Here is a 23,677-nt window from a genome sequence, read left to right as displayed (position 1 = left end):
CCAGCAATTTCCTGTAAGAGATTGTGCATCAAGCTAATTAAGGGAATAGACAAATCAGTTTAGTTTCTCCCTTATTGCTTTCTTGTGGTTATTTACAGCTGTGAGAAATGTAGATGTAGCATAGATACCATGAAAAATGAGACTCATCAAACATTGTAAGGGAAAAACAATTGTCATCCGTTGCTCCCCCTCCCATTAGTTCAAGCACAGGCATCTTGCTAAGTGGTTTGCAACTGCTTTTCAACTGAAAGTACGCTCACAAAGGGGATCCAGAATTGTGCCTTAGAAGAGAGCTTCATACTGGAAATGTCTTCAATATCCATTCATCTTCCTCACACATACTACTAATCAGTTTTGCTGCTTTTAAGATTATAATCATAGATATATCAATTATTCGAGACAGAAACATCTGTTTTTCCTCTTACATGGCAAGTGTTCTCTTTTATTGTGTCTTTTAAACAAGGAGCTAGATTAGCATTCTTGAAAATAAATCCAATTTATGATCACCTAGTGCATTTTTTGTTATGCTTTTTATCATACGCACACACACTATATCTTACTTCACACTGTGGTGAGAAACAACAGCAATCTGATTTCTATTAACCACCAGTCAAGAGTTTCCAACAGCTTCCGCCAAATGTTTTTTTCATCACAAGTTTAAATCAAATTTGAAGGTTTTTGATCTGTATGCTAAGAGCATATTTTCATAGTAAAACAAACCAATGGGTCTTGTAAAAATCCTTTTGGATGAATCAATTTGAAGCCAAGATGAAAAAAAACCAATCACTACCACAGTGTCCACAAATTACTGTGGTTTATTTTTGTTATATTTATTATATTTCTGTCCCTGTTTGCACAGATTGATAATCCCTTATCCAGAATTTCAAAACCCCAAATACTCCAAAATTTAAACTAATCACATGGATGACTAAGACAGTGACACCTTTGATATCTGATGGTTCAGTGTATACAAACGTTGTTTCATGCACAAGTTTATTTAAAATATTTTTATAATACTACCTCCAGTCTCTGTGTTTAAAATGTTTAAAGTTTAGACTTAGGTTCCATCTCCAAAGTGTCCCATTAGATACATATATGCAAATAAAGGTATATCAAATTGTGAAAAAAAAACCCTTAAAATAGCTGTATAGGAAATATATAACAGAAATTAAGGGGTTGTTTAACAGTATAGACTTCTAAAAACTTTGCTCCATATCATAACTTCTTTCTGTGTGTTCATAAAGTGATAACAATTCAATAGTTTAATAATGTACATTGAAATCTTCCATAGCACTCACGTTTTTTGTTAGATAGAATTGACATGGTTAGGGAATGTCAGGGGCTATCTGCATGAATGGATAATCAGCTATGTAGATAATGTCTGAAATCTAATGTTAAGGTATTTTGGCATAGGCATCTGAGTGAATGTTAAAGATATGTGGAAAAAGTAGAATCCCTGCTTCCATTTACTACAAGAACTCACCATTTCAGTAGGTCTGTCTCATGATCCTGAGTAGAGTAGATTAATTGAATAAGCAATACAATGGGCCCTTGATATCTGCTGGGATTTGGTTTCAGGTCACACACACGCATGCGCTGGACACCCAAATCCATGAGTGTTCAAGTCGCATTATTTACAATAGCATAGTAAAACAATGTCCCTTGTATGAAATGGCTAAAACAAGGCTTGCTGTTTGAAAATACTTTATAGCTGTTGAATCCATAGAGGTGGAATCTGTGAATACAGAGGGCTGATTTATTTACCTACATGTTCATTCAGCATTCAAAATTTGATTCAGTTGATTTATTCTAGTTAGCATTAACCAACAGGGTTGCCATCCTCAGTCTGTGTTCATATCATACTTCTTATTGCAAAGCTGCTTCTTTGAGCAGTACTTAAACCATCTCTTCCTTCAACTAAATCATTTAAAAGGTGGTTGTCTTTCCTAGCATATTAAAAACTGAACTATCCATCTATGAATTTCATCCTGCTCCTTTTTTAAACTTCAAAAATAATTTGGGTTTTTTTATTACAGATATTTGGATGCTGGGAAATGGAGCTGAGACCTCAAATTGAGGGAGTACAGCAAACTTTTTAGTGTTGCCTAATTTGATAGAACACAACCAGTAAATCTCATTCATTTCATGATTATTATATTTTTACTTGGGCAAGCTTCTGCCCCTAGTCCCTCAAAGCACTACCATAACGACATTAAGCATGGGGTGGTCATTTCAAAACAGCTATAAACAATCATTAAATGAAAAAAGGTAAGCAGCAGTACATTTCTTTGCTCAGTTCTTTTGAATTGTTGGGATAATATGTTTTCCCTTTCCATTGGAATAAAAATGTCAGAAATCATCTATGTCTAAATGGCCTCTTCAGTATAAATTGTATGAATTGTAGTGACCTGTGACTGCTGGACCTGCGGCTAAATATTGAATCTGATCTCTGGTTCAGGTTCCGGTGAAACCTGCCCTCTTCTTGGATATTGCACTCTATTCCCAATCACCCAATATTCAGCTTTTTTTCATCAGCGGCTGGCAGTATTTCTCATCCACTTCACCTGCTCTCGTCTTTCTCTCATGCTTTGGGCTTGAATCCATTTCTATCTGTCAAACTAGCATAGTGCATATTTTTCGTGCAGTCGTTGTGAGGGAGGGTTGAGAAAGTCATCATTGGTGTTCCAGAGGGAAAGAAACCAGCTCCTGAGCATCCTGTTTCTGCAAGGCAGCCTCTCAACAACTACTGACTTTAAGGACCCATCCAGAAATCAGGCTTTTCCAAAACAGGTCTAAAGCCTGTTATTCCTCCTGATTAGAGCAAATTCATGAAATCACAATTAAATTATTGATTAAATGATCCTACTCTGGGAATAACTGATCAGTTGTAGAGCTGTTAATGCCAAATGCTTCCATGCCCTCCAACATTTCACAGGTGACAACCGGGACCCGTGTGGCCAAACAACATCAGGATGTGGTCAAGATGGAAAACATTGTTAATGAAGAAGCTCATGATTTATTTATTTACAGTATTTATATTCCACCCTTCTCACCCTGAAGGGGACTCAGAGCGGATCACATTATATACATATAGGGCAAACATTCAATGCCCATATACACATAGCACCGAGACAGAGACAGACACAGAGGCAATTTAATCTTCTCCTGAGGGGATGTTTGATTCTAGCCACAGGGGGGAGCAGCTGCTTCATCATCCACTGTAACATCACTTCCTCATTCCAACGTCGTAAATTAGTTAAATTTGCCTCCCCACTTTATAAGTGGTACCTTATTTCCAACTTGATAGATGCAACTATCTTTTGGGCTGCTAGGTCAGCAATGAGCAGGGGCTATTTTATTTTTTAATTGATAGGTGCTCACCCCACCACAGGCTGGCCTCAAACTCATGACCTCATGGTCAGAGTGATTTATTGCACCAGGCTGCTCACCAGCCTGCACCACAGCCCGGCCCCTGCGTCACAGCCCGGCCCCAAATTCATCTCTTTAAGGAGTGAATTTCCTTTCCGAGGGGTGGATTCCTCTCATTACCTGTTTTCTCAGCCCCGTTATTAACTATGAGTCATTTGTAAGTCAGATGTTTGTAACTCAGGGACTGCCTATAATTCAGTTTCTGAATGCAGATTAACCTCATTAAACTGGATTATGTGGCAGTGTAGATCCAACCAAACAGGGATGTGGGAGAAAGAGACAGGGGCATTTTAAAAGCAGCTGAAAATATGGAATGACAGAGCATTAATTAGGACTGTCCCTTCCAATTCAGGACAGTTGGAGGACATATACCTCCCTCTTGACAATGACAAGGAGTTTTTCTGCTTTCTGTCATCCCTGCTCAGCCTGTAGCTCTTTTCACTCCTGCTTCGGCACCTCTGCTACAATAGAGAGCACATACCAGGATCATGGCCTTTGTTTCCACACCATTGTCCTTCAATTTTCTTTCAAAATGTCCTTCTCCACCCCCCCACCCCCACCCCCACCCCCAAACATTATAATAGTGTTGTTTTGAAAATGGTGGGTGTTCCCTCAGGTCTAAAGATAAATACCTTATGTGTCTGTCTATGCAAAAAGCTTCTCCTTATGGCTATATAAGGATCACCAGGATTTTTAATAGTTTAAAATTTGTATTTTAATTGGATTTCCTTTTGATTTTTGTATTAATTAGATTGCCTTTTGATTTTTGTATTAGCCATTGTTTCAGCTATATTTGGTTTTAATTTTGGTTGCTAGCTCCCTTGGCCCCAATAGCCTTGGGGGCGGGGGGACATTGTAAATGAGTAAATCACCTAGATAAGTCTTAAGCTTTAGGTATGTTTTAATTCCATTTACTGTGGTACTTTTGATCACACGGTGCTTTGATCAGAGTACTTTGCGTTAGAACAAGGCTCTCGTGTACTGATGAAGTGTTTGTATAGTTAATAGCTAGTAAAATTGTTTCACTACCTCAGCCAAAGAAGAACCTCTACAGTTTGATTGCTATAGCATTAGGTACATTTTCTACATAGCTGCTTTACAAATTGTACAGAGTCATGAACTCTTTTGAACCCTTTAGACTTCCTTAGGTAAACGGGGCCCTAATTCCCCATGTCCTGTGCCTATGATGGCAGTTTAGTGACACGGCAAAGGAAAAATAAGGGGTGGGAAGGAGGACAATGTGCTATGACAGCAAGTGCAGCTGATATGTACCAAGATGAACAACAGAATGGTTTTTAGGTTAATGCACTGTCTGGGCAAGAATTGCTGATGCAGACCATAAGATCTGTGCCACTGAGAGATACTGTCTTGATAGCATATTGCAGTTAAAAATAGGGAGGGGGGAACCAGGGAAGGGAATGTGTGTGGTAATACCTTATCCCACAAAATAAGTGACAGTAGTTTTTTCAAAGACATAGGTGTAACCGTTTCTTGCAATTGTCACTCCTTTACTATTTGAATACTCTGGCTGCACTATTAAGACAATGGGAAGAAGATAATCCTTTCTCCTCTGCCTCCTATGCAGTGCACCCAGCAATAAATTTGGAGAGTAATTTTCAGCATGTGCATGGGGGTGAGGGGGAAGGTTATAAAATTATTTCTGCAGTCCTAATCCTAATGAGTCTTATCTCCCTGTGTGTGTTTTTAGTGTGTGTGTGTGTGGGGGGGGGGGGGGTGTAACAACAACAGCATGATAAATAATGCATTTAGCATAGATTTAATTTATCGCATAGGTAATGTAGGTTCCATAGGTGATTCTGGATCAGTTCAAACCTCAGTCTACCTAACAGGGTTGTTCTGACTGCTGCAAGGGGAGCTCTCTCTCTCTATCTATCTATCTATCTATCTATATATATATACGTTTGTGTGTGTGTGTGTGTAGATACAGTAGAGTCTCACTTATCCAAGCTAAACAGGCCAGCAGAAGCTTGGATAAGCGAATATCTTGGATAATAAAGAGGGATTAAGGAAAAGCCTATTAAACATCAAATTAGATTATGATTTTACAAATTAAGCACCAAAACATCATGTTATACAACAAATTTGACAGAAAAAGCAGTTCAATATGCAGTAATGTTATGTTGTAATTACTGTATTTATGAATTTAGCACCAAAATATCACGATATATTGAAAACATTGACTACAGAAATGGCTTGGATAATCCAGAAACTTGGATAAGTGAGGCTTGGATAAGTGAGACTCTACTGTAAATAGATAGATAGATACACACACACATTGTTGTGTGTCTCCGGCTTATGGTGGTCTTAAGATAAACCTATCAGGGGGTTTATTGGCATGAAATTTTCAGAAGCGGGATCCTCTGCCTTCCTCAGACAATCAAAGAGTTAAATGTGCTCAGGTCACTTGGCTAAGTGGAGATTCAAACCTGGTCCTCCAGACACATATTCCAACTCAAATCACTACGCCACCCTGGACACTTTGCATTAAGAGTGAAATAAAAACAGAAAAGTGGAAATTGTTTGCTTATATAAAACTACTTGCAGGCTTCTCCCCGTGTTCTGCCGTACAGATGAAATCAGTGACGATCATATATAATAGATTAATATAAAGATTTATGCATATATAAGTACTTGCACTTATACATTTTTATATGTGTTCCTTATACTTGGGTCAGGTGAGGTGGCAACCACAAGGTAATAACAATGCAGAAAATCTATAATGAGCAAGAAAGACCTGTCTTGAAGTGCCAGATGAGTAATAAGAATTGGGATCTAGATTGTCTTGTGTAGCATTCATGTAGATTGAGGACAATGACTTCCTTTCATCGTTATTGGATATTTAGAACTGAAGTTTCATTCTCCAGTACCTCAACATAGAAAAGTAGTAATTTTTCATCCTTTCAATATCCAAAATAGCATATTTCTACCAAGAAACAATTAAGAGACAGTATGTTAAAGAATGGTTCTTAAGACAGAGTGCTCAGTGAGAAAGTAAAGCTTTCACTGGGCAGACACAGATCCAGTTTCCTTGCTTCCATGGGAAGAGGATGAGCCAAATGTACGGAGGGAATTTTATATTTCAAGCATATGATTCAAGGTACAGTGGCAGCCAAACATTATATCTTTATGTGGATTTAGTTGTTTGGTGTCAGATAAGTGTACTGCATTATTAGGTACAACTTGACATGCAGTTTTAGTTTTCAAGTGCCCAATTCTTAGTCTTTTTCAGAAGGCAGGGTGACTTGGACACTTCCAGCTGGTGTTGAAATAGTAGAATCATTCTGAAGTGCATTTGATTCCACAAGTAGAGAATGAGTGGTCCAGTTACAACACCAGAATACCTAAACATACATTCTTTCTCTGATAATATCTGTCTCAAATTGGGACTTCACTGGTCCAAACAATATCAATGTTACTGGGAGGATGTGTGTGTCCTGTCCTCTTCTCACCATTGTATCACTTCTGCCTTTTCCCCATAGTATTAACTGTTGAAAACTCCTGGAGTTTGCCATGGGATTTGAAACAAGTGTAGTTGGAATTTAGCAAAATCCAGGCTAAGGTACATTCAGGGTCCCTTTGCCCACTTACCTCTCATTCTGTCCTCCTCATTGTAGCTTTCTTGCCATGCTGAATGCTTTCCTGAGTCTGAGAATGGTCTTTTATGGAGGCACTGAGGATGCCATAGTAAAGGAAGTAATAGGAAGGCATCTTCCATTAAAGTTACTTTGTTGACATGTTTGAATCAAAGACTCTTCATTTCTTACCAGAAGCATCACACTAAATTGCTGGAATTACTTCTTTGTTGTGATTATGTCTTTCCATATGCTTTATTGCACTATACCCAAGATTTTCATGTATTTATCACATCATTGATTTCACTGCTGTTCATGAATACAGTAAGTGACTGAAAGAGTATACTTGCTGTGGTGGTGAATTGCACTATTTTTTGAATATCTTTATCTATTATATTTTACCCCAGTAGTTTGAATCCCCAGGGAATTTGCACCCATCCTCCATCCCCAAATTTGAACTACATTTGTACCAAATTCCAATGCCATTCCTCATGAGGAAGTAACTCAATAATTGTTGAAACCTAAGTCAAACATCTTTATGTGTGTTTGTATAGATGCACAAATATACTTTGGGGTGAAATGAAATGGAGTGGAATCATTTTGAACAATTGTATATGCAATGTATTGTTCTTCAGCCTGACTGGTGGAGTCACAACGGAAGTCATTGTAGTCTATTTATTGGTGAGGATTCCTCTCCTCTGCATGCCTCTTTATTATGTATTTTGTCTGACCTGGATAGAAATATTTGGCAAAAATGTAGCAAAGGTGTGGTCAAATTGCTTCAGGAAAGGTAATCCTGATGCTTGAAAATTACCCATTGGGCATTGTGAACATACTCAAAAGAGATTTGTTTCAAAGAACATGTTAGTTACATGTTGTTTATCTTTTTGAGCTATCAGTAGGATCCATCATCTTAACACCTTTCTTCTACAGATTTCTTTCTATTCTTAGCATATTTACTCAAACTAAGTGCTAGGCAAAGTAAGGGTTTTAAAGATAATTTTATATAGTTCCAAAATGAATTATCCGCAATGCTGCTCATTGCTTGGTGGATTTACCAAGTAACAGCCACTTTTCTTGGAGAGTAAGGAAAGATGTCAGAAATGCACCTCTGTATTTACTTTTACCATATAAAGTACAGAATAAATCAATATTTGATATCTGCATGACTTTAAAAAGTAATCATTGAATGTGATTTTAAAGAGCATTTCTTAAATATGACAAGTCGCCATCTTGAACCTTTACTTAAGAATGTCCCAACTTAAAAACATTTTGAGTTAAGAGCTGTCGCTCAACCTGGGTTTCACTTTGACATATTGTTTCATGTGAATGTGCAGGTTTTGCCTTGCTGCTACACTGGCCAACACACATTTTGTTGCCTCAAATCTGCTTCTTTGTGCTTCTATCATTTAAAAGTTGTTCCATGTGAATGTGCATTTATACATTACTTGTTATTTATAAAGTACATTTCTTATTTAAAAACACATTTAAATGGGAGGGTGCACAAGGAGCCGGGATGGATTAATAGCATTTCAGTGCTTTTCAACTGGAAAATTTGCTTTGAGATAAGAGCTCGATCACAGAACAAATTAAACTCTTAACTCAAGGTATACCTGTACACAGAAAAATGTTGAAAGAAAAAAAGCATGTTGAAAGTTCCCACAAGTTGTGCAGGATAATGAAAGGTTTGTCACTGTGACTACAGTTTTTTTGTTAGAATGTTATACAAAGTAAATTTGCACAGCAGGGAAAAAATCCTTTGCCAGATTGAATATTGCACAACTTTCATTCCATGAGGAAAGTATTGCAGTTTTCAGCTTATGTACTGAAAACTATTTTGTATTTTTTAAAGACTATGTTGATCAAAGGTTTCTCAGAGAGGGATCTCTCCCTGCCCAGAGAGAGGTATTCAACTCATATGCACCTGGAAAGGTCTACCGCTGGCTGGACCAACCTGGCCTCTGATTGGCTGGGCTCAAAGACCTGTGTCATTGAAGAATATGTCATGCCACTGGAGGAAGAAGAGATTACATCCCCCACATCCCCCTTTTTTTCTATAGCTCAAAAGAGGGTTCTGCATGTGGAGACTGCAGGGAAATAGATGTCTCTCTTAGGTATGATTTTCAAAATATGCATTCTGTTCCTTCCATTATAGATTGGTATATGTATGTAGATTATTGTGGTGGCCCTCTGGCTCTGGAACTCCCTCCCGAGAGAAATTAGTTTATCCCCTACCTTGGCCACATTCCGGAAAGACCTGAAAACCTGATTATTTCAATTTGCTTTTGACTCATTTGACACAATTTGATGGAGTCGTTTTTCGTGCACCTATACCCAGGCACTGCACTTTATTACTGGCCCATCTTATTAGTGTCCTTGAAATACATTGCACATGTATAATGTATTGCCTTGCCTCCAATTTTGAACCACCCATTGTGCTTAGCTATTGGTTATAAGTTGTTTATGCTTTTATGATTTTTATATGTTTTTATGTATTAATTCATTATAATTGAATGTACAGTAGAGTCTCACTTATCCAACGTAAATGGGCCAGCAGAACGTTGGATAAGCAAATATGTTGGATAATAAGGAGAGATTAAGGAAAAGCCTAATGAACATTCAATTAGGTTATGATTTTACCAAAACATCATGTTATACAACAAATTTGACAGAAAAAGTAGTTCAATACACAGTAATGCTATGTAGTAATTACTGTATTTACGAATTTAGCACCAAAATATCACAATGTATTGAAAACAAAAATGCATTGGATAATCCAGAATGTTGGATAAGCGAGACACTACTGTATCTTATGTTACTGTATTTTATTGTTACACTAGCTTGGGAACCTGGCTATGTCCGGGTTATTTGAAAAAGGCATTATTTGTCTTTGATTGTTAGGGATTCTCAGTTTGGAGTGGGTGAACTACAATTCCCAGAATCGTGGGTGAATCCTCCCCAAACCTGCCAGTATTCAAAGTTGGCCATTTTGGATCTGTGTACCAAGTGTGGTCCAGATCTGTCGTTGGCTGGTCATTGCCTGGCAGCAATGCTCTGTGAATGGGGGTGAAGTACTACAACTTCCAGATTCCCGGGGCAATTGTCCCAAAACATCTGTCAGTATCCACAACAGGCTATGTTGAATCTGTGTGTGAAGTTTGGTCCAGATCTGTTGTTGGCTGGGTTCAGTGCTGTTTGGATGCACGTGAACTACAACTCCCAAAAGCAAGGCCCATTCCCACAAACCCCTGCAGTATGTTCAGTTGGTCATGAGGCTTCTCTGTGCAAAGTTGGGTCCTGGTCCATTATCGGTGGGGACCACTGTTTCTCTGGATGCAGGTGAACTATAACTTCCTTTTCCCCAAACTTGTCCAATATGTTATTTTGGTTATGGGGGCTCTGTGTGCCAAGTTTCGTCCTGGTCTATCCTCAGTGGGGTTCAGTTGCAGGTGAACTATAAATCCCAGTACCTACCACTCCCAAATGTCCAGGCCAATTCCCCTCAAAACCCACCAGTATTCAAATCTGGGCATATCGGGTATGCATGGCAGGTTTGGCCCAGAGCCATCATTGTTTGGGTTCACAGTGCATTCTAGGTGTAGGTGAATTACAACTCCTCTAAATTCCCCAGTAGGAGTTACAGTGCTCTGACTTGATGCAGGGCGAACTACAACTTCCACCATGTGGAGTCAATCCCCCAAACTCCTCCAATAAGTTTAGTTCCTCCTCAGTTCTGCTGTGTTTGTTATGCAGACAGATTTGAAAGGGAAGGGCAGTAGGTGGGGTCATGCAAATTCCACACCAATGGAGAAGCCTAGGATGCCTGCCTGTGGTGGAGGAAAATGCAAAATCTGGAATGAAATGGTCCTCAAATGAAAGCATTCCTTGGGTGGTGGGCCATAGTGTTTGGGAAGGACGTTGGCAGGGTTTGGGCTACATGTTCATGGAGCTCACTGTAACCACAATGTCAGAGGACAGGAGTGACTTGGTGGCTCCTTAGCACTGGGAACTATAGCCTGTTTGTGTAGGCTGGAGGCTGTCTGTGTGAGTACCTGTGCCACATACACACATACAAGTTTTCACTTTTATTATGGATATAGAGATTACTGGGCTTGGTCCCCATGTAAGCTGCCCCAAGTCCCTTTGGGGAAATGGGGCGGGATATAAGAATAAAGTTATTATATTATATATAATGCTAATGTTTTTGTTGTTCAACAACATACAGGTGGTTATTTTTAGAAGTCCTGGCGAATCACATCAGGAAGTAAAGTTGATGGGAAATATGTTCATTTTTAGCTTTGTTTTGTTTGTTTGTTTGTTTTCTATTTTTATGCATACTTTTTAATACAGCAACTAGGCCTATAATATTTTTTAAAGTATCATGCAATGGGGGCAGAGGAAAGTGACAAAGCATGCTTCCAGAGGGTGACAATGAACCAGTCATATGTCCCTGAAAAATTCTTAATTATTGTAAGAGATTTTATTATGCATCTTTACTAAATTTAACCTGATCTCTTTCTAACAACACTTAGTCATTATTATTTCACCACCTGCTGTTTTAAATCTCATTATAGTTAAAGAACCAGCATGCTGTCATGCTTTCAGTGTTGGATTGTAATTATGGAGACTATGGTTTATATCTTTGCTCAGTCATTGAAATCCACTGGGTGACCTATGACCTCATCAGATGGGGCTAGATCCAGTGGCAAATGGTGATCTAGCCCTGGTCACCCATGGAGCCAACTGGCTCTGTTCAAACAACATCGTGCTGATTCCGTGGGTGCAGAGGGGTGGAATTGGCATGCCGCCGCCGCCCAAGCAACACGGGAATCTGCCTATGTTGCCAAATCTGAGGGGGGAAGCTGCATGCACCTTGCGTGCTTTATGCTCCCCCCCCCCCGCTATGTAATTGCTCTCCCAGCAGGCAATGGGAAGGGAGGTGAGGCGTGGGTTGCCAGATTCCCCATGCCTCGTGATGAAGAGAGACACCACTGCCGGCTGCCACCGGATGTGTGAAGAGGTCTCTCATCAAATTCCACTCTCTCAGTCTCAGAGAAAGTGAAAGACCAGCTGCCTCTGAACAAATATTGCAAGGAAAACTTCCTGAGAGCTTCATCTTAGGCTCACCACAAGTAGGAAACAACTTTAAGGCACACAACACCATCAACAATGAACGATATATGTATGTATACAGACTCACATCAACATCAATACTGATGTAGAAGAGGGTAAATAGAATAGATGGAAACAAATAGACTGGCCAAAGCCACAGAAAAGGGAAGCGGGAATTATAGTGCCAGACTTATATTAGGCAGAATGAGACAACCATCTCAGATAGGAAATGTTAGGTATTCTTAATAAAGACATTGACTTGTTTTTTACATGTATTCTTGTTGTAAGGCAACAATAATAGATGAATCTTAGAGATCATAGGTAAAAGATAAAGCCAATCTTTTAGTGATCTCCAAGATGTGTTCTTTCTAAAAGAGTGATAGATTATTGTACCTCTGTGCTATCCTTACTGAGAAATAGTTGCATAGTGCCATACCCTCCAAAACCTTGCAGAATTGAGCCTAATCATTTCATCAGGAAGGAAACAAAGCTGTGGGAGAAGCATGTTCCATAGTTCAGTGGGGTTTATTCCTTACTGAACATGCTTAGGATTGCAATTTAGTTACAAAACTGTTAAAAATGGGGCTGATAAAATTGTGGAAATAGAATGATCATGAATCAAAAGTTTAGTGTGCAAAACTGCTAAAAGATATTTCCAATAAGATTATCAGTCCCTAAGGAGATTATCCGGGACAAGACATTTCATTATTTGAGAAAAACAGCAGATGTGCAAGCTGGAAATCTTTAAAAATCTGGCCATCATGACAAAAGCCAGAGATCATTCTGATGCCTTGAAAGCTAAATAATTAAATAAGTAACTCTTAAATCTTGGACGATTGGGAATTCAGATTATCCATATAAAAGATGCTGCCAAACTTCCAAAGCTTAACATACTGAACAATTGGTAAATTTGGATTTATTTTCAAGAATAACATTTGGTGCATGTGTGTGCCATGTTATCATCTGCCTCACAATGTGTACATTCATTGATTAGTGTAGGATTCCTCCTGAATGATTGGCTTTGGGCATTAATTTATTTTGTTTAAATGCAATGAAGCAATTATTTGAAAAATGGGAAAAAAACTGGAAATTATAGGAAGTTTAAAAATGCTTTAAGGAAAAAGGGGCCATTACATCAGTGATTTTGGGTAGTAAATTTAATGTTAACATATTTACAAAGTATTGCTGTTATGTGCTCATCAGCATTTCCGTATTTTACTTGACTATATCTGGCCAGAGATAAAGTGTCATTGACCAAACTTGTTACAGGCTGTTTAGGGATTTAATTATTCATTAGTCCATGGCATGTTGAAAGATTTTGTATAGTTTAGATTTTATTCCCTCACTCCCTTTTAATCATGTGGAAAACTTTTTAAAACTTAAACAGTTTTGACATTAAAATGAACTTTTGTCACAATAATCCTATGTGGAATAGCCTGATATATAATTTCACAAGGAAGGAACAATGATGGATGTGATGAAACATAATTTTAGTTTATGCAAATAACTATAAATTCCTATAAAATGAACAGGGAATTATACCCTTCATATAGATTTTCCCAAACGATATTATGGACTTGCGTGACAGATGTATAATAACTGTATAAATCTTAGAAGAATTTTTAGAAGTGTATAGGAAAACTTCACAGCTATTACTTTTGAAATATTTGGTATAAGAGTCAGGTGGAAGAATATGAAGTTCTTCTGCAAGAGAAATGAAATCATGTGTTCCACCATGGTGTAGTAATTTGGGTGTTGAACTGGGATGTCTCCTATGGCTAGCCATGGAAAGTTCCTGGATGACCATTAGCAAATCACTCTCTCCCAGTCTAAGAGGAAGCAATAATAAACCTCCCCTAAACAAATCTTGTCAACAAAACTACCTGATAAGTTCACCTTGGGATTGCCAACAGTCATAAACAACTTGAAGGCACACAAACAATTCTGCATAAACTTACCTGCAAAAACAAGAATGCAAAGCACCATTTTTAGAAGGCATTTTGGTGCTTGGCATACAGTTTCATGCTTCTGATCTCTGAATTATAAATATCTTTTCCAGTGAACTTATTAAACGAGATAACAAAATTTATTTTGTGCAGCAATCTAAGAACATTCAGCATTGTCTGTGAAATTAGACTTTCCTGTTAGAATGGAGCCTTTGCCAACCCTTACTGTCTTTTCTGAATAGTAGATTCCTGTGAAAGTAAACACCTTGGAATTTGTTTCATATCTCTGCCAAGCAAGATGATAGGCCACAGGGCAAACAATGAGGTTCCCATAGTTCCCACAAAGATAAAAGAGTTCACTGAATTAAAGCCAAATATTTGTTCATGTGGACAGCAATGGCTTTCCTAACATGGAAGTAAGAGGTAGAACCCCGCATGGGAGCCCAGTAATAAAAGCAAAAGATAGAACTTTGGCTGAGTCAACATAAATATCCTGTATTATTTTTTCACTAATTTATATAAATTATTGAAAATTAATAATTACTTGAAGATTTAAATGAATATACTGCCTTGAGAAAAAACCCCCGATAAACTAGTGTTTAAATCTAATACAGTAGAGTCTCACTTATCCAAGCTAAATGGGCTGGCAGAATGTTGGATAAACAGATATGTTGGATAATAAAGAGGGATTAAGGAGAAGCCTATTAAACATCAAATTAGGTTATGATTTTACAAATTAAGCACCAAAACATCATGTTATACAACAAATTTGACAGAAAAAGTAGTTCAATACGAAATAATGCTCTGTAGTAATTACTGTATTTACGAATTTAGCACCAAAATATCACGATGTATTGAAAACATCGACTACAAAAATGCATTGGATAATCCAGAACGTTGGATAAGCGAGTGTTGGATAAGTGAGACTCGACTGTATAAAGTTTAAAACAAAGAGTTTCAGAGAGTTCCAATTGCTCTCCATTCTTATGTCCTTTAAATCAGTTGTGTGTACGTTTCACAGCCCAATCAGCTGATCACCTGTTTCGGGTTTTTTAAAAGTGGATATGTTCTGGAGCAGTCTCCACAGGGGAGAGGGAAGAAAATCACATGTTTTTGCAAGTACGGGGATATACAGTAATGCAAATATGCACATTTTCTGTCTGTAATTGGGATAAAAGAGAACCTTTTATCCCATGTTTTTTTTTTCATTGCAGCAAATCAGTGCGGATTTACTGCTAGCCACCTCCTTTTAACTCTGGAAACCCTGTGTTTTAGGTGCTGTGTAGAAGGGCTCTCAGTGTTCCTTTCTTTCCTTTCCTTCTGCTTTGTGTATGGCACAGAGAAATGAAATAAAGTGGTTCCACCTGAGAAGCAGTCATGTGTCGGTCATGACAATGAAATCTTAAGACAGGAATCATGGCCACACCTTTATTCTCCAGGAACTGAGCCAGTTTTCAAATCAGACAGCAAGACATTTTAGAGAGCATTGTGTCATTTTACTTTTCAATCAGACAAACCTTAAGTATAGAGGGTGTTTCAAAATGTATGTTGATTCCTGTGATTCAGAAGATACATGAAGAGAGAAATAAGTAACAGAGATATAATTGTACATGTACAATGATTTGGAAGTGTAGTCTGCTGCTGCTTTCCAAAGTTTATTTTTGGCATGGATTTCCCAAAACTTTGTGTGGGCATGCAGTGGAATGTGGGTTAAGGAAATACAGCTGAAACAAACTATGTGGTCTGTAAATAATGTTTATCAATAGGTGATTTGCAAGTCACCACAAAGCTTTTTTGCATATCTTATGTTTGCATATCTTATGTTTTATAAGCAAATAGCAGGTGAGAATTAGATTAAACATTAGATCCGCCTTGTGAGTATAGGAAAGGGGAGGCTGTGCAGCCTAGATAATTTGAGAATAGAATGGGTTAATCTATTCCTCTCTGCATCTTCAACAAAGACGGACTGATACATTGCTGTCAGGGTAAGTGAATCTCCCTCTAACAAGATATGCTAGCTGGCTTCATCATAACAAAGATGAAAACATATCCATGGCTTCTATAGATTTTCCAGCCTTAATGATGCCTACAAAATGTGTTTTATTGTACTGCAAAAAATTCTAAACCTTCTAGATAAACCTATTTAAAGTGCCATCTAGAATAGCTGGTGTTGGAATTCACTGGTGTGGGCAAAATACCAAATTGAATTCTGTGTGTGTGTATGTGTGTGTGTGTGTGTGTTGAGAATACATGTATTAATTCAGTGATGGCTGAAGGAATTGTCCTTGGAAAGCTCCCATCACATAGCAAAAAAAAAAGTAATTTGTCTCTTCTCCTTTTTTACAGTGGGTGTGAGACATTTCTTAGGAAAGCTGACGTTGTTCTACTTACAAATTAGAAATCTAGCATAATGCCATTCAAAGCAAGACTTGGCAAAAGTGGTCCTCCAGCTGTTATTGATCTATAGTTCTATCATGCATAGGCACTAGTGAGGAATTATGGGAGTTATAGTACAGAAATGATAGTTGTTTTCCTACAGTCTAAATGAACTTTCACTGTTCAAATGACCTGGAGTGAAAATAGTTTTTATTTATCCATAAGAAATGGAACAAATTTAATTGTTTTGAAGGTTGTGGCTTCAGGGTACTACTACTTTTGGGTTGCTGCTGATTTGGGTATTTCTTTGCCTGATGATATGGTGGTTGCCTTTTGTGTTCATAAATGAACTGTTTGAAGTGGGGCTTGTTAAAAGTAGGATTCAGTTTCACTCTTCTTCCTGATTTCCTCTCTGGCAACTCTGGACGCTTCCAGACAAGAGTTAAATCCATGACAAAGTGGGTTGTAAAAACCTGCTTTGGTGTGGGTTTAAGCCCCCACAGCCCCCCAAAATCCAGGCTTCCTCAGGAAGGGTGCTTCATGCCATCCCAGATGTTTTGGACCAGCTCCCAGAATTCCTGATCATTGGCCAGAGCACCTGAGATTGCTGGGAGTTGAACTCCAAAACACCCGGGGGACTAGAGTTTGGGACTCATTGGTCTAGAAGGACATGTAGTCTGATTTGGAGGTTTATGCAATGTTCTTTGACTTTCATAAGAACTTTTTGTTTTTTAAATGCATTTAGAATTGTTACTTTCTAATAGACACCCCCAAATGGTAAGCTTTATCGAATGCCATCAGAGCAGAGGCAATTATTTTCCCTTGGAATGCTCTGGTATTATAGTAGAGCCTCACTTATCCAAGATAAACAGATTACAAACATTACAAACAAGATAAACATTACAAACAGATGGAAAGACTACTTCAACTGGGTGAAAAATGGAGGAGCCAACGATTACATTAAAGAAAAAATACAAAGACTTTACCTGTGGCTGGATCTGCAAGATTAATATAAACATACTGTGGTTGAGGAGGGAGGGTGTGGGTGGTAGGGAGGGAAAAAATATTGGCAGATGTTAAAAAAGGGAAGTAGTGTTGTTATGAATTATGAATTATGAATGTAAAATCCAATAAAAATGTAAAAAGAAAAGAAAAAAAGAAAAAAAAACCTTATCCAAGATAAACGAGCCGGCAGAACATTGAATAAGCGAAAATATTGGATAATATGGAGGGATTAAGAAAAAAGCCTATTAAACATAAAATTACATTATGATTTTACAAATTAAGCACCAAAACATCATGTTTTACGATAAATTGACAGAAAAAGCAGTTCAATACACAGTAATTACTGTAATTACTGTATTTACGAATTTAGCACCAAAACATTGCCACATTTACTACAAAAAAAGACTACTAAAAGGCAGACTGCTTTGGATAATACAGAACCTTGGATACGTGAAGCTTGGATAAGTGAGACTCTACTGTATTTCAGTGTATGGCTATAAAAGGTAAAATTGGAAGTGTGTGGGTGTGAAAGATGTACCACAACAATCTGAAGGGGCATCACAGTGCAGAATGTGTTTATCAAGTCCTTTCAGGAATGGTAAAGAGATAATACTTCAAGATATTTTAATCAGTGCAATCTGCATATATATTACGTGAGTCGTCTTTTTGTATCAGCTATACAACTGGATATGTTGCCATGTGTTAGAAAGATAGAATATTTTTCCGATAAAGATAATGAATGTCAAAGAAATGTTGTCAGCATTACTTAAATGATGATAAGACCTGTCAGGCTCTTGTAAACCCAGCCAGATAATCTTTCACTTTTACACACTTTTGAAAGGAAAGAAATTATATTTAACTCCACACGGTTTACAAAATCATTCCTGTACCATATTTTTATATCCTCAAGTTTCTTTTAAAAAGGTTTTGTTAATGTTTTATTTTTTCCTGTTCTATTGCTGAAACTACATTTGTTCGGTCTCTGCTCTCCTTCCACTTGGCAACTTCAATTTAGAGGAACAAAGAAATCAAAGCAAGCACTATGAGATAAAGCACATATAAGTTCCATTAATATATTGTTGTGAGCCAACATACTGTAATGATCTGAGAGTTGAACTAGGACTCTGGGAGACCAGGGTTCAAATCCAACTCATTCAAACTCATTTATGGGTGACTTTGGGCAAATCTTTCAACCTAAGAGGAAGGCAAGGTCTACCATGCTCTTGGTAAATCTTACTGAGGCTCCATCTACACTACCATTATAATGCAGAATTATCTGGATTATATGGCAATGTACACTCATATTATCCAGTTCAATGCAGTTCAATCTGCATTATATTAGTCTACACTATATAGTGTAGTTCAAACTGTATTATATGGCAGTGTAGATGGGGCTTGAGAAAACCCTAAGATAGCATCCCTTATGTTGGGATTGATTTGAAATAAATACAAAATACATTATTAGAATCATTGCTAATTTTTAAATTTACAGTTTGCCTTTCCCCTAAATGATCTTTAAGGCAGTTAATAATTGAAAACATAGCATTAAAACATTTTGTTTAAAAGTTAACATAGAATCTAATATATTTAAAAATATAAATAAAAACATAATAGTAGAACCAGCATCCAAGCTATTAAATAAACTTCAGCAACAGACTTCCACCACAACAGTTATTGCTAATTCGGGAGAGAACAGAGAGGGACAAAGGTATATTTAATTAGGAAATCTCAGTCTGTAGCAGTCAGTGAGAGATCATAAAGATGGAAGGGATGGAGAAAGGGGCTTTTCCTGAAGATCCTGGCATCCAGGAGGTTTGTAAGGAGAAGATGTGATCTTTCAATAAGGTGGGGGCAAACCATCCAGCAAATCCTGGCCCAAGAAGTGAGAAGGCTCATTCCAGTCATAGAAACCAATTTCTAATCTAGTGGTTTCATGAAGTGTCCACTTGCACAAACATACTCCTCTTGGGTAAAGGGGTCTTTATATGTCACAGACACCTTCTCATAAATATATCTTCTTCCTGAGGTTCTATATTGATCTGTGACCTTTGGGGGCCTGGATCCTTATGTTGTCTTGCCTACCCGAGTTTTCCCTTACTTGAAATAGGACACCAGGAAGAATTTCCAGACACTGTTTGATTTATGACCTTGTCACACAGCCATTGGAGGTGTTCTGTTTTGTTGAGGGGTGTGGGGAACCTGGTGCCCCATGACCCGCATTGGTCGGGTCCAGCTGAGGGCAATCAGATGGGGGAAGTGTGAGCATGCAGCTTCCCCCATGAATTCAAATGTCAACACAGGAGCCCTCCCATGTTGCTGTGGTGGCAGTATGTGCCGACTCCACCCTCCCTCATCCACAGAGCTGTGGCAGCATTTTTTGATAGGGCTCCATGGGTGACTTAGGCTAAACTAGTGCATGCTCCTGATTTTAGCCCTGTGTGAAGAACACATAACAATGGTAGGAATAACACTTGCCAACACACATTTGGTGCCTCAAATGTTAGCCCTGTTTATGGGTATATTGGACTAGCTGATTCCAAAAATGGCACCAGTTCCCCCTATTGAGATACAGAACATATGCCGTCTATCAGCTGCCATTTCCTTGCCCATAGAAAATCATGACAATCAATGCAACTTTTTAATCAGCTCCCCAAAAAAACCCAGGAATAGGCCTAAAAATCAATCCACCAATATCTTTTTTTTTTTGGTCTGGCTGTTTAATATTTCAACTATTGGAAACAATACCTGAAATGTTCATAATCACACAAATCTATTGTGGCAAGAAGCATGGCAGAGCATTTTTATGCCAACAAAGATTGTGGCACATGTTTGAATGGAGCTATGTTTTCTTATTAAAAGAGGCCCCCATATTGAATTCTAGGAAGGTGATTGAAGGACATAGCATTTCCCTGGCAAAGTCACAGCTTCATGTTTAATTTAACAAAACATTAAACATTTCATGTTTAATTTAATGAAACAGAGGAACATTAGGATTTCTAACCTTGATGACACCATGTCAGTGCTGTATTATATGAACAGCACTATACAGTAAAGGACATAGATACACAGCAAATAGATCTCCCCCCCCCCCCAATGCTTTTGCTGTGTCATTGACATATGGGGTGGGGGTGGGGAAGCAAGCTTGACAGCAGCAGCAAAAACAGCCCATTAGGCATGCACTACTAGCCAATCTAATTTTAGGGGTGCCATTAGGAGGCATTTAGTCAAATTTACCAACATTCCACATTAGCAGAAATGCAGTAGCTTCCTTACTTCTTATGTATCTGACAAAACAATCTGGCTACTGTTCAAAGGTAAGAAAATAAAGGATTTGTCAAGTCTTTAAGTCAAAGGAGAATTTTTGAGAAACTATTAGACTGAGCAGACAAAGTTGGCTCTAGAAGACTCTGAAAAAAAAGAAAATGAATTACAAAGAGATATTAACTTGAACTGTTGGGCCTTCTGCCAGATTCACTGCAGTGCTGCATCTCCATGTGATCACAGGGCTGTGTTGATAGTTGGAACTTCTGCCTTTCACAGAGCAAGAAAGGATAAAGTAGCCTTTTATTATTTTTGAGAGGCTGATAAGTAAACAATCATTTCAATTTCATCAGAGTCTGCTTTTGACATTTTCGGCAGCCATTTCTTTCTCTAGTGTAGAATATGAAAAATACTACTTCAAGAGTTAATGGATAATGATAGTAGATAATTGCATAGGATCTTCCTAAATTGTCCGTAAAAATGTCAAGGAATTATATTTTATTTCTGAATAATTTGCAAGCCAAGCTGTGAATTGTGAAACCATAGAATTGGTAACAAAAAAGAAAATGGCATATATCATGCAAATACAATGTTTGAAAGCTATGAATTGAGTGAATTAAAAGCTAACCAAACAGTATAGCCTTAATTTAAAACTTTTTTAAAAAATCTTATGCTGAGTTCTCTCCTGCCTTAGATATTTCTCCCAGTTCTCATAGTTCAGAGCTCCAGTGAGCAAGTTCTCCTTACAGCCATAAATGTGGAAACAGCATACTTTCTAGATGTGTGCTTTCTAGTGGTTTCCAATTGATGGCAGCCATATAATGTTTTCCTCTTGACAAGATTTGTTTAAAGGGCATACACCTTTGCCTTCTTTTGAGAGAGCTTGACTTGCCCAAGGTTGCCCAGTAGGTTTTCATGGCAGAGATTTGCACCCTGATCTTCAGTGGGCTGATTTAAATCAATGCCATTTATGTTGTTGATTTTATTCTCAAAGAAACCCCCTGATCAAAATTGCAGGTTTAAATAGTTTCCCTAGTTACTTCCTCCCCTTCAAAAACAGTGAAAACCAATATATCAAAATCTAACTATTTAACCATAAACTTTGCCTCCCTAGATGTTGTAAACTGCTGTCAAGATGCAATTTGTGTGATAATTTTATTAAACCAAGAAGCAATGTTCACAACTCACAAGTGTTGAGCTACAGGTGCTGTGTTGGTATATTAGAAAGTGGAAGACAATAATATAAATATAGTCGCAGCCAGGGGCGGTTCACCCATAAGGCAAGTTAGGTGGTTGCCTCAGGCGCCATCATTTGGGGGGCACAGTTGAGGCTGCCTCCTGCTGGTTGAAGTGGCTGGAGAGCGCTCGCACTGCCGCTTCCAGCGAGGTCTCTTGGAAAACAGGCAAGTGGGGTTTATATATATGTGGAATGTCAGTCCTTGAGGCAAGTGTGAATGTTGTAAGTGGCCACCTTGATTAGCATTGAATGGCTTTGCCACTCCAAAGCCTGTCTGCTTCTTGCCTGGGGGAATCCATTGTTGGGAGGTGTTCGCTGGCCCTGATTGTTTCCTGTCTGGAATTCCTCTGTTTTCTGAGTGGTGTTCTTTATAATAATATAATAATTTTATTCTTATATCCCACCCCATCTCCCCGGAGGGACTCGGGGCGGCTTACATGGGGCCATGCCCAGACACGACAGCACAAATCAGATAAAACATTAAACCGAGCAGTAAAACTTCAACATGATTAAAAACAGTCATAAAAGTCAATATACACAATAATATTAAAATCCCGATTTGGGTCAAAAGATCCAGGCCAAGGTGCAAAGCAATATCAAGTTATCAGGGAGGGATAATTATACAGCAGGTGTAATACTTAAAGTGCTGAATGAATCCTAAAAACAATCCAGAGGGTCTACTGCTTAATAGGTAAATAACATGATCCCACAAGGATCAGTCAACGAAGGCCTTCTGGAATAGCCAAGTTTTCAGGCTCTTCCTGAAAGAAAGTAGGGTAGGGGCCTGCCTAATCTCCCTGGGGAGCGAGTTCCACAGCCGGGGGGCCACGGCGGAGAAGGCCCTCTCCCTCGTCCCCACCAACCGCAACTGCGAAGTTGGTGGAAGCGAGAGGAGGGCCTCCCCCGACGAGCGAAGAGGTCGTGCGGGTTCATAGGGGGAAATGCGGTCTCGAAGGTAGGTGGGTCCCAAAACTGTTTAGGGCTTTGTAGGTGATAACCTGCACCTTGAATTGGGCTCGGAAAATAAATGGCAGCCAGTGGAGCTCTTTAAACAGCGGCGTTGAGCGCGCCCTGTAATCTGCCCCAGTTAGAAACCTGGCTGCCGATCGTTGTACTAGTTGTAGTTTCCGAGCCGTCTTCAAAGGCAGCCCCACGTAGAGCGCATTGCAGTAATCCAGTCTAGAGGTAACTAAGGCATGGACCACCATGGTCAGATCTGACTTCTCGAGGTATGGTCGCAGCTGGCGCACAAGTTTTAGTTGTGCAAAGGCCCTCCCAGCCACGGCCGACACCTGGGCCTCAAGTGTCAGCGCAGAGTCCAGGAGGACCCCCAAGCTGCGGACCTGCGCCTTCAGGGGGAGTGCAACCCCGTCAAGCACAGGTTGCCACCCAATACCCCGATCAGACGTACGACTGACCTGGAGGACCTCTGTCTTGTCAGGATTGAGCTTCAGCTTGTTCGCCCTCATCCAGGCCAATACAGCAGCCAGACACTGGTCCAGTATCCGAGGGGCTTCCTTGGAATTAGGTGGAAAGGAGTAGTAGAGTTGGGTGTCATCCGCGTAGAGATGGCACCGCACTCCAAAACTCCGGATGACCTCACCCAGCGGTTTCATGTAGATATTAAAAAGCATGGGGGACAAAATGGAACCTTGCGGGACCCCACAGGTCAATGGCCAGGGGTCCGAGCAGGTGTCCCCCAGCTTCACCAACTGGGA

At 38.9% G+C, this 23,677-nt stretch overlaps 1 protein-coding gene across 17 annotated transcripts in view; it reads left to right on the top strand.

Moving 5' to 3' along the window:
• Positions 1–23,677, top strand: part of tenm2 (teneurin transmembrane protein 2) — a 1,150,537-nt gene that overhangs the window by 668,503 nt on the left and 458,357 nt on the right. Inside the window, exon 1 of one of the 17 annotated variants that reach the window (XM_062973913.1) lies at positions 5,368–16,065. The exons of the other annotated variants lie outside the window; for them this stretch is intronic. The gene's annotated coding sequence lies outside the window, so the exon portion shown is untranslated. Of the gene's footprint in view, positions 1–5,367; positions 16,066–23,677 lie in introns of those variants that run through there. 17 annotated transcript variants of the gene reach the window in all.

Source organism: Anolis carolinensis, chromosome 2, assembly GCF_035594765.1.
Source record: "Anolis carolinensis isolate JA03-04 chromosome 2, rAnoCar3.1.pri, whole genome shotgun sequence".
NCBI lineage: Eukaryota > Metazoa > Chordata > Lepidosauria > Squamata > Dactyloidae > Anolis > Anolis carolinensis.
Note: the sequence above shows the minus strand (reverse complement) of the source record. Positions and strands in the feature narration are given on the sequence as shown.